Source organism: Octopus sinensis, linkage group LG5 (genome assembly GCF_006345805.1).
Source record: "Octopus sinensis linkage group LG5, ASM634580v1, whole genome shotgun sequence".
In the NCBI taxonomy this organism is placed as follows: Eukaryota; Metazoa; Mollusca; class Cephalopoda; order Octopoda; family Octopodidae; genus Octopus; species Octopus sinensis.
The window spans coordinates 29,836,517-29,848,616 of record NC_043001.1 but is presented as its reverse complement, the minus strand read 5'-3'; the positions used below and the strand labels follow the sequence as shown (position 1 = coordinate 29,848,616).

Genomic DNA, 12,100 nt, shown 5'->3' with positions numbered 1-12,100 from the left:
TGTTGTATTCTGGAAGTTTCAATCATTTTGATTTTATCCTCAAACCCCATTAGAAGGTCTGAGATAATCCAGATGGCATTTATTTCTGGTGCGATTTCCTCAATAACTATTTTGGATGTTCTGCTACCCATATAAGTTAGTAATAAAATGACTTCATTGGTTTTTATCGGTTGGAGCGAGTGTTTTATAGCCTTTTCCTCGTTTTTGAAGTCCACCACAGCTGTGGCGTATCTTCTCCCTATGGTCAAGAACTCGATGTCTTGCCAAGATGGGTTGTAGACACTTCTCGATTTGTTCTTTGGATTCCTTGTCTATTTTCTTGTCTGTTATTATCATAGTCTTATATGTTATTATTTTCCTCTTTGTTCCTTCGATGAGTTCGTTAGGGAGGGTGGCTTTAACTTCAAAACCTTCCCTTTCGAACATACCTTTGTGTTGCCGCGGTGAATCTAGCTCTATGTTCAATTTATTTTTTCTCACACCTGCTGCGGTGACAAAATTAATCTTCTTTTGGTTGTCTTCTGTTGGGTTTACTTTTCCGTTATTCATTTTATCGTTTTCAGCATTTATTTTTCCTTCTTGGTTCCTTTTCCCCGTTTACTGCATTTATGTGGTTTTCGTTCACATTCTCGATCATTTTGTTTTGTTTTACAGTTGCTCTTTGGTTAGCTTGGTCAGGGTTAGAAGACTTGTCCTCCGAATTCAATTTCACAAAAATAAATATTTTCCAAAAATATTTTTTCCAAAAATTATTTTCCCCTCTTTACGGAGGGGAACAACAGTCTACTACGTCTGTTAAAACAGAACGTAGAACAATAACAAAAATTCAAAATTTAACAATAAATGGCAACAATAACAATAACTAACCAAATTCTCGCAGACAAATTAACCGCAGCGTGCTAACGATTCTGCCAGCTGGCCGCCTTAATGTGATGTGATGTGATGTGATGTGATGTGATGTGATGTGACGTGACGTGGCGTGGCGTGGCGTGGCGTGGCGTGGCGTGGCGTGGCGTGGCGTGGCGTGGCGTGGCGTGGCGTGGCGTGGCGTGGCGTGGCGTGGCGTGATGTGATGTGATGTGATGTGATGTGATGTGATGTGATGTGATGTGATGTGATGTGATGTGATGTGATGTGATGTGATGTGATGTGATGTGATGTGATGTGATATGATATGATATGATATGATGATATGGTATGGTATGGTATGGTATGATATGATATGATATGATATGATATGATATGATATGATATGATATGATAAATGTGAATGTCAGTGTATCGGTGAGTAACACTTTTTCAACTTTACACCAATAGGGCGGAGCACAACATATCATACCATTTTGGAATCAAGTTGACCCCGTAAGTAAATTAAAAACATTCCGGGCCGAATCCGGACCTACTATCCTGAAATTTTGGATTCTTATATTTTCATTACTGAGATTGTTTACGGCGATTTTTTTACATGATTTTTGCGACGAATATTATCATCATTAGATAAGACTTTGGAGGAAACAATTGCAACAAATTCTCCAAAACAAGTCAGAGATCTATTTGCAGATCTTCTCATTCAGGGTCAGTTGCTTAAAAGCTAGTACATACGTATGTACATACATACATAATACATACATACATACATACATACATACATACATACATACATACATACATACATACATACCTTTAAATCCATCGGAAGGATAATCCCGAGGACAAAGAAATAAGAATCGCAATATGGTAGAAGCCATAGCCACTTATAATAAAAAGGAATACTGGTGGAATGTACCAGTGAAGACCTCGATAAAATACATACATACAGGAAAAGTACTAAAATGTGACAACCGATGCAGATTTTGTGGAGTTAACACCGAAGATATCACCCACATCATAAGCAGTTGTCCGAAAATACCATCACGGTATTATCTACCGATGAGACATGATGTTGTAGCTAGGACACTGTATAACGAAATCCGCGGAAAGTATAACTCCGAAGACAAAGAAATAAGAACCCACAGTATGGTAGAAGCTAATTCGAACACTACAATCCAATCCATCACTGGAACTGTAAAAATCTGTAAAACTTTTTAGAAGTTTATCATTAAAGCGTATATGAGCATGGAGATTTGGTTATTATTTATTGCAAGTCGAGCGATCCCATAGAGATTTCTGCCTTGGTTCAAGTGCTATGGTATTGGTGCAATGCCCCAGTGAAAACCTCAATAAAATGTAAACACAAAAAACCTGATATGATGATTTGGGATAGAGAAAAGAAACTGTGTACAGTTGTGGAAATCAGCTGCCCACTGGATGTTAGCATAAAGCTGAAGATCAGTGAAAAAGATAATACCTATGCTGAACACACTGCCTAAATACCAATCTTGATAAATTGGGCTTCCCAAAACCAAAAATGGGAAGCTAATTTGAACACTACGGATCCAATCCATCACTGGAACTGTAAAATTCTGTAAAACTTTTTAGATGTTTATCATTAAAGCGTATATGAGCATGGAAATTTGGTTACTATTTATTGCAAGTCGAGCGATCTCATAGAGATTTCTGCCTTGGTTCAAGTGCTATGGTATTGATAACTAACAATATTTTGCAAAAAAGTCCCACATTCTGTAGGAGGGAAATTTATTATTGGTGTTAGAAATAGATCCGCAGATATGTACGAAATGTTACAGAATGGCGAGTAATGTTCAAAGGAAAAAATACAGCATTTGCAACAAAATGTGTTGAACTGAATAAAATACAGAAGAAAAAATTGATTCCTTTGGTCACAACAGATAAATAAAGACGGAATCCATTTCCAAAATTTATAGGAGACATGAGTAACCTTTTTCGGGAAGCAGGCTGCCTATGACTGCTTTATAGAATAAGGAATATGACATTGGGTAACATGGCTTCACTATCACATGGTAATATTTCCAGGTGATCCGGCCTCTTTTCTGGTAGTTCAATGCACTGGGATCTTTTCGGTTTGAACGGCAGTTTTTAACATAATTTCTAGGTAACTAAAAAATTTTAAACTTCGTATACTGTTAGAATGTGTTTATAAAACATCCCTTTCTCTTGGCTTTATTGAGAAAATTCAATGGTTTGTAAGATATTTGTTGTTTTTTTTTCTTCAATTTCTGCAATTTCAACCAATCAATGACCGTCTATTGAGGTGAAAGCATTCTGTGCCGTATGAATATGTCCCTCGTTTAAGAAACAGATTGGGTTTATTTACATTTGTGAAGAAAAAAAGATACCCTTCCCCCCATCCCTAACCCTAACTGTAACTAACCCTAACCCTAAAACAGATTGAAATGCAATAGATCGATACTAGGGTCATAATTATGGGTGACAATTTCATATGACACCGCAAGAAAAAACTGCCGTTCAAACCGAAAAGATCCATGCACTGAAATAAGATTTTCCTGACGATGACAGACGATATAAAAAGTCACATTGTGCTTTAATTGTCTATGCAAATGTTTACTATATTAATTAGTTTTACAAGTGTTGTGTATTCAAATACAGAGTAGCTACTGATGAAATTTCTAAACAATTTATTTTTGAGCAGACTGCAATATGGTCGTACGAAATGCTAGAAATAGCAGTCACTGAACTCTCATAAAAGATTATTGTCTTAAAAAAATGATTTGTTGGATAATATAGTCCAGGTTCACACAATGCCTGAATAAAAAGAAAATTGTGTTGGTCAGAGAAAGCTAGAAGCCTTAATAAGAGTTGACCCGAGGTTAAAAAAACAATGACAACAGCCAAAACTGCGATGTTACTCAATATTTACAAATGTTCTCCCTACATTCTAAATAACGGTTCTGTTAAAGCGACAAAAAAGGCGTTTTATGGATTAAGACTTAACGTGAAAACTACACCGTCAGCCGCCCACTAGTTCAGCTCAATCCCGTCAAAGTTCAGCTGAGTTGTTTAATAACTATGAACCTGCAATAATGATTTCCGTTATGTGAGCAGCTCTGGTTTAACCGGTTCAGCAAGTCGTTTTCTGATTAAATGAATCAAATAACTTCAAAAATAGTAAGCACCTCGACTTGAATTTGTAAGAAAAATAAGCTGTAGATTCACTGTCTGCTTTAGTCCTTACCTTTGTGGCTGACCGAACTACAAGTGTCTTTTGAGAGGTTACATTTCTACTGGACAACATAAGCTCTGCATCAAAGAAAGGAAATCAATTCGGGAGGTACGTGTTGTAATATCATCTTTCATCGATTTCACTGATTTCTGATGTTAATATTTAATTACAAATGATCATGTTCATACATACATACATACATACATACACACACATGCTTATAAGTAAGCACATATGTGTGTATGTGTTGTTCGCAAACATGGGATCCTAGGTTCGATCCAACTGCATGGTGTTTCGGCAAGTGACTTTTAACGTATATAATACTCACATGCATATATGTATGTGTTTAAAATTATGAATTAATATATAATAGTTCTGTGTGTATAAATGTTTATACATACGTGCATATATTCATGCAACCCTACCGCGCGCGCACGCGTGTGTGTGTTCAAGTGTGTCTCTGTGTTTCTTTGTGTATCTGTGCATATGTTTATGTGTTTGTAGTAAGGCAGTGAATTAACAGAATCTTTAGAGCATCAGATAGGATACCTCGTAGTATTCATTTCGATTGTCAGTGCTCTGAGCTCAAATCCAACCACAGTGAAATTTGCTTTTTTTTTTTTTCGAAGTCGATACATAAAGTACCAGTTCAGCTCTTTCTCTCTTTCTTTCAATACTGTTTTTAATTAAAAATTTAGGCCCCGTGTTATATTGCATTTCGCTCATTCAGAATTACATTAATGGTCAAATTTTTCAGCGGATTGCTTAACCACTTACACATACTTTAGTGAATTAATTGAACAGGCAACAAAATATTTTTGTTGTTTTTGTAAAATCTCAGAAAATAATAAAAAAATTCACATTTTTTATCAAATTATTTTGTTATATTTGTCTATCTATCCAACTGTAAACATTTTAAATATTTCACTAACGTCGAAATTCGCAAAGGTCCCATCGATCACTCACACACGCACGCACGCGCGCGCGCACACACGCAAATACACACGTGCATACGCACACATCTATCTCTCTGTTTGCCTGCCTTTCACTATGTGTATGTGTGTGTTTATATACATACATATATATATTTATATATATATATATATATATATATATATGTTTATAATCATACATATATATATATATATATATATATATATATAAACATACACTAAAGTAGCACTATCATTAGAAACACAAGGACGACATTAGCTTTTTCCTAGACTTGCCAGAGGTAGCGATCAAATTCTCCTCAAATCTACTCCACAGGAAAAAACAGAGCAAAGTAGACTCTACGCCATTAAAAAATAGTTTTTTCCTTCAAAAACAAGACCAGATGTTTGATTTATTGTTCTTGATGTCTCTTCAAAATAAGTACGGAATAATATAAGTATCCCTGTCTCGATCCCTTTCAAGTAAATCTACACACTTCTTTAACATACACTTTGAAACCAAGAAAAAAATAAATGATTTGGAGCTAACTAATTCCACCACTACCATCACCACCAACAGAGGAATTTTTTCCTAGTGAAATAGTTTCAAATTTTGTCAGAAGGCCAACAATTTTTAATGGGATGGGTACAAGTCAATTTACATCGGCCTAAGTACCTGGTACTTTATTTTATCGACTCCGGTGGGATTTGAACTCAGAGCGTAAAGATCTGGGAGAAATGCTGTGAAGTTTTTTTATCCACCATTCTTTTCATAATAAATGAGAAAGGTATCTTGATTCTATACAGAGCAATTTCAAGTAGCACTTTTACGTGACGGAGCTACGCCCATCTTTCTAAACGCATTAATTCTATGAACTCATTTACTGCCTCAGAGTATTGCTTTCTCTTGGAATTACTAGGAATGTACCGACGAAGGAACTTCTACATTTTTTATTAATTAGAGAAAGTAAAGAAGCGCCATTTTTTTCTCAAAGACTTCAAGATATGTCTTATCCTCGAGGATGTTATCCACTAAGCAGCTATCTAGCTGAAATACTTATCACATAATAGATTCTGAAAAAGACACCTGTTGACTAGGGTGGTGTTAAACTAGGCGCAAGAACGATATCTCTGACAATTTTCCAAATTTTTCGTCTATCAAGTCTTTCATAGGAATCGCGCAGTCGGATCGAGCTTGAAACCATGTAGTTGTGAAGTGGACTTCTTAATTATACAGCCGTCTTGGTTGCTTGACCTTCTAGAAATAGCAACCCAAACTTCAAATTACATCTTGTCATCTTAAAAGAGGATTGACACATTGAATCATGTAGTCTTGATAAAAAAAAGACAAAATAGTTACAACTGTAACGTCATCGTTCATAGATCTGTTCAACCAGTGCTGAACAGCCGTGGAAAATAAAATACTTGTTATTAACCAAAGCAGGGGTTTTGCGTCCCTTTATGTTCAGGGTTCAAATCTCGCTGCGGTCAACTTTCATCATACTACGCAATTAAATACTGGAGTCGATTTTATCGACTGTAGTCCTCCTTCAAACATTTTACCTAGTGCCTATAGGAAAAAATCAGTTAATTGAGGTAAAAAAAACCCCAAATAAACTACAATTCAAGTACAGGTTATTGATATAATCGACTATTGTTGTCCCCAGAATTGTCGTATTGTGTTTATGAAAGAAATTATGAAATGCTAAAAAAATCATCAAAATGTTAGCAGTCAGTATCGTTTATTTAAAGTAGGGAGGGCTGTGCTTCCCACCAGCAGATTTGTTGAAAGGTGAATGAGAATGGCGAATATGGTCCGAGCATACACTTTAGATTTTAGGAGAACAACTGAGAAAATTCACATGCCCACGTGGTTAGAGTGAGAATCCCTGGAGGTTTCCCTTTTTGGGGGGAATTATTCTTTGTTTGAATCTTCTTTTATTTCTGTTATTTTACTTTTTTACATGCTTTTTTAAAAATCTTATACTGTATTTTTCTGTACCGTTCTCAATGTTTTCTTCAACCATTTTTCTTCAACTAATAATGAAGAAAACATCATGTATTAAAATTATAACTATTATTATTATTAAGGCGATGAGCTGGCCGAATCGTTAGCAAAATGCATAGCGGTATTTCGCATGTCGCTACGTTCTGAGTTCAAATTCCGCCGAGGTAGACTTTGCCTTTCATCCTTCCGAGATCGATAAATTAAGTACCAGCTGAGTGCTGGGGACGAAGTAATCGACTTACCCTTCCCCCTGTTTTCAGGCCTTGTGCCTTTAGTAGAAAGAATTATTATTATTATTATTGAGTGGGAAAGCAGTGCATGCCATCAAAGTGACACTGGGGTGGAATATACGAAGCCAGTATACCCATCATGACTACTCGTCTGATACACCAGGCACATGCATCACAACCATATGTACGAGATATAGTAATCTCATATCAAGAAAAACTGTGCATGACCTTGGAGGCGTGGCCCAGTTAGAATTTTCTTCAAGTCGATTAATCCATCTCACTCAAAAGGTCCCTGAATAAAGGTTGTTTAAGGATGTTGAACGAACCACCCATGTTTCCAAAAGGTGAATTATCCAAACCCCAAAGAAACCCTCTCAACACATGGCTATGATGCTCCCCCACTACTTCTGCTCATGATCAGGGATGCACATGCCATCAGCCACTAAGCAACATGCTCAATTGGTTAAGGTCAAGCAACTGAGAAGCAAATCTGTGGTATTGAGCAGAATATTTGCTGTAGCCCATCTTTTATACCAAGACAAAACAATGTACACGATAACACTTCCAATCAGTTAAGATCAGAAGCTATGAGAGTCACTTCCTGGTACTGCATCAGGGCATTATTATTATTATTATTATATTATTATTATTATTATTATTATTATTATTATTATTATTATTATTATTATCATCATCATCATCATCAAGGCAGCGAGCTGGCAGAATCGTTAGTACACCGGGTGAAATACTTTGCGGTATTTCGTCAGTTGCTACGTTCTGAATTCAAATTCCGCCGCGGTCGTCTTAGCCTTTCATCCTGTTGGGGTCGATAAAATAAGTACCTGTTGAACAGTGGAGTCAATGTAATCAACTCATCCCCTCCCCTTAAAAAGTTGCTCTTGATGCAAAATTTGAAAATATTATTATTATTATTATTATTATTATTATTATTATTATTGTTGTTGTTGTTGTTGTTGTTGTTGTTGTTGTTGTTGTTGAGTGAGATAGCAGCTCACGCCACCAAAGTGATGCAGAGGTACAAATATACGAAGCCCAATATGTCCATCATAACTACCCGTCTGATAAGGGCACACCAAGCATCATAATTACATGTGCATGACATGTGATCTCATATCAAGATAAACAATGAACCAGTTAAAATTTCCATCAGGTCAAGTAGTCCATCTTGTTCAAAAGGTCCCTGAATAAGGGTTGTTTAAGGTTGATGAACGAAATACTCATGTTTCCAGAGGTGAATTATTCAAACCCCAAGAAATCACTCTCAACACATGGCTATGATGCTTCCCAACTACTCCTGGTCATGATCAGAGAAGCATTTATCGTCAGCTACCAAGGTACATGCTCAACTCGTTGAGTCAAGCAACTGACAAATCTGTGGTATTAAGCAGAATATTTGCCGTAGCTCGTCTTTTACACCAAGACAAAACATGTACATGTTAACACCTTCAATCAGTTAACGTCATTCTTTTAATCTGCATGTTTGATGCAATCATTGACCGGGACACACCCAGTGCTCTATGGCAAGTGAGTGTTAAGAGATGTTTAAATCTAACTGAAAGTTTGGGGAGGGCAGTACAGAAACACATTTATGTAATACAACATACATATTAAAACTAATAGGGTTTTCCTAAGGATGTGGGCGGTTCTTGTCAGTACAATCTTTTAGATATCTTTGCGATATGTTTCTTCTGTCAAGATGTCAAGATGCTTCTGACATCCTCTTTTTTAAAATCTCATCTCAGTACCTTCAATAATAGAAAAAAGTGGCTTGCGGTGGGTTTGGAGGTGAGATACGTTGAATACACTCGAAAAAACCTGTGGAAAAAAATTATTTCACACCGAGGTACGAACGGGTCCTTTACGAAATATTTACCAATTCATTTATTGATGTTTTTATCAATTGGAACACTTACATCTGTCAGTCTACAAGTATGTTCTTCCTTGTCTTTAATAACTATATCTGGTCGATTAACCGGGATTGTTCTGTTAGTATTGACTGGGAAATCGCACAGGATGGTGACAGGAGTGTCATCATTCTTAACAGGAGTGTCACCATCCTTAACAGGAGTGTCGATTTGGTAGTGTTTACATATTTTCCGATGTGAATATTGTACTACCCTACTGTGGAATTTTATATTTGTTTCATGTTAACATTGGCAGCACGAAAAAAGATGGTCTATTGATTCATCAAATGTGTTGCAGAATCTGCATTTTGGAACAGCACCATTTTTAAGAACATTAACCTACTTATATCTGGTAAACGTGCTTTAGTCTTGTGCTGTAGCCCATCTTTTATACCAAGACAAAACAATGTACACGATAACACTTCCAATCAGTTAAGATCAGAAGCTATGAGAGTCACTTCCTGGTACTGCATCAGGGCATTATTATTATTATTATTATTATTATTATTATTATTATTATTATTATTATTATTATCATTATTATCATCAAGGCAGCGAGCTGGCAGAATCGTTAGTACACCGGGTGAAATACTTAGCGGTATTTCGTCAGTCGCTACGTTCTGAATTCAAATTCTGCCGCTGTCGACTTAGCCTTTCATCCTGTTGGGGTCGATAAAATAAGTACCTGTTGAACAGTCTCCGCTTTCACTCCTAAACTCTTCAGTCACTGATGGGTTGTTGCTTGGTTTACATCAGCATTTTGATTTCTAAGAATATATTGTCCATGCAGGGACTTCTAGCTCCATAGCTACTCAATTTGTTTGTTCCCGTTCTTTTGAGCAGTTTGTTTGATTTGTTTTGTGTGCTTGATAGTAGTGGTTTCAGGTTCTTCATCTAATTCAAAGTTGACGACAAGTACCTTTGCGAATTTACACTATCCCTTGACAATAAAATGCGACTTTTTGCTGCTTTTATGTTCGAACACAAGCTGTAGGATTCAGTCCTCTTTACTAGATAAGTACCATTTCATCGTCATAGTAGAGGTTTTGTTGTTGTTGTTGTTGTTGTTGTTGTTGTTATTGAGGCAGCGAGCTGGCAAAATCGTTAGCACGCCGGGCGAAAAGCTTAGCGGTATTTCGTCTGCCAAAATAAGTACCAGTTACGCACTGGGGTCGATATAGTCGACTTAATCCGTTTGTCTGTCCTTGTTTGTCCCCTCTGTGTGTAGCCCCTTGTGGGTAGTAAAGAAATAGGTATTTCGTCTGCCATTACGTTCTGAGTTCAAATTCCGCCGAGGTCGACTTTGCCCTTCATCCTTTCGGAGTAGATAAATTAAGTACCAGTTACGCTTAATTAATCGACTTAATCCATTTGTCTGTCCTTGTTTGTCCTCTCTGTGTTTACCCCCTTGTGGGTAGTAAAGAAATAGGTATTTCGTCTACCGCTACATTTTGAGTTCAAATTCTACTGGTGTCGACTTGGCCTTTCCTCCTTTTGGGGTCGATAAATTAAGTACTAGTGAAACACTGGGGTCGATGTAATCGACTAGTCCCCTCCCCCAAATTTCAAGCCTTGTGCCTATAGTAGAAAGGATTATTATTATTATTATTATTATTATTATTATTATTATTATTGTGTGAGAGAGCAATGCATGCCAACATAGCTGGCAGAATCGCTGGCTCGCCGGGCAAAATGCTTAACAGCATTTCGTCCGTCTTCATGTTCTGAGTTCAAATTCCGCCGAGGTTGACTTTGCCTTTCATCCTTTCGGGGTCGATAAAATAAGATCCAGTTGAGTACTGAGGTCAATGTTATTAACTATCCCCTATCCCCAAATTTCAGGCCCTGTGCCGAGGTCGACTTCGCCTTTCATCCTTTCGGGATTATTATTATTATTATTATTATTATTATTATTATTATTATTATTATTATTATTCAGTAGTTTTATTTTTATAGGGTACTTTCACTTCACTACCGAGCGCAGCTCTGTGTGCCTTGGGTATGTGCTGTGATTTGTTGTGATGCTCTGATGGTTATTGTATGGAAAGTGTTCTGCGTAGGATGTGTGCAGTGCCTAGTAGTGCAATTTTCTGCATGTTATATGTGTTTGTAAGTCCTGGTGTTTTTGTTATGTATTTGTCTGAATATTTTTAATTTTTTTTTATTATTATTATTATTATTATTATTATTATTATTATTATTATTATTAGTGTTATTATTAGTGTTGTTGTTATTGTTGTTGTTGTTGTTGTTTTCGAAACGCGTGAAAACTGAGAATTGTAGCTGACTGTCGTTATTATGATACTAGAGACGACAGCGAATGTCCGGGAAGATAGGGAGGGCCAGAGAGATGGAAGAGAAGGGTGGTAGAATTGTTAGTTGGGGTGGTAACAGAGAAAGATTGGAAAAATGAAACAAAATGAAGTGCTGATGAATTGATACAGACGTATAATCATGCGCGTACGCGGGCACATACGTATATATAGGTATTACAAATCTATATGTACCCTAATTGCACCAAATCCAGAACTACTTACCACCCTTACACACAATATTTTTTTACTCAGGGAATAGTAGACCTGACACCGTTCATTAATCGGTGTGCATTCAAAGCAATGATTAGTAAATTTACGAAACCGGTATGCTTTTAAATCTCATAAACAATTCACAATAATGACTTTTATTACTTCCTACCTCAGTTCATCTAGTTGTATATATCTATCGTTACTTTTCATAAAAATGCTTTAATTTTTTTGATTTCCAATGTGTATTTTCGCTTATTTTTCTTCTTACTTACCCCCCCCCCTATATATGTATGTATATATATATATATATATATATACATATATGTGTGTGTGTGTGTGTGACGGGCTTCTTTCAGTTTCCGGCTATCAAATCCATTATAA

At 36.5% G+C, this 12,100-nt stretch overlaps 1 protein-coding gene across 1 annotated transcript in view; it reads left to right on the top strand.

Moving 5' to 3' along the window:
- The first annotated feature begins 3,894 nt into the window (after positions 1 to 3,894).
- The window catches only part of LOC115211772, a 412,137-nt gene continuing 403,931 nt past the window's right edge, over positions 3,895 to 12,100 (top strand). Inside the window, exon 1 of the mRNA XM_036503112.1 lies at positions 3,895 to 4,207. The gene's annotated coding sequence lies outside the window, so the exon portion shown is untranslated. The remainder of the gene's footprint in view (positions 4,208 to 12,100) is intronic.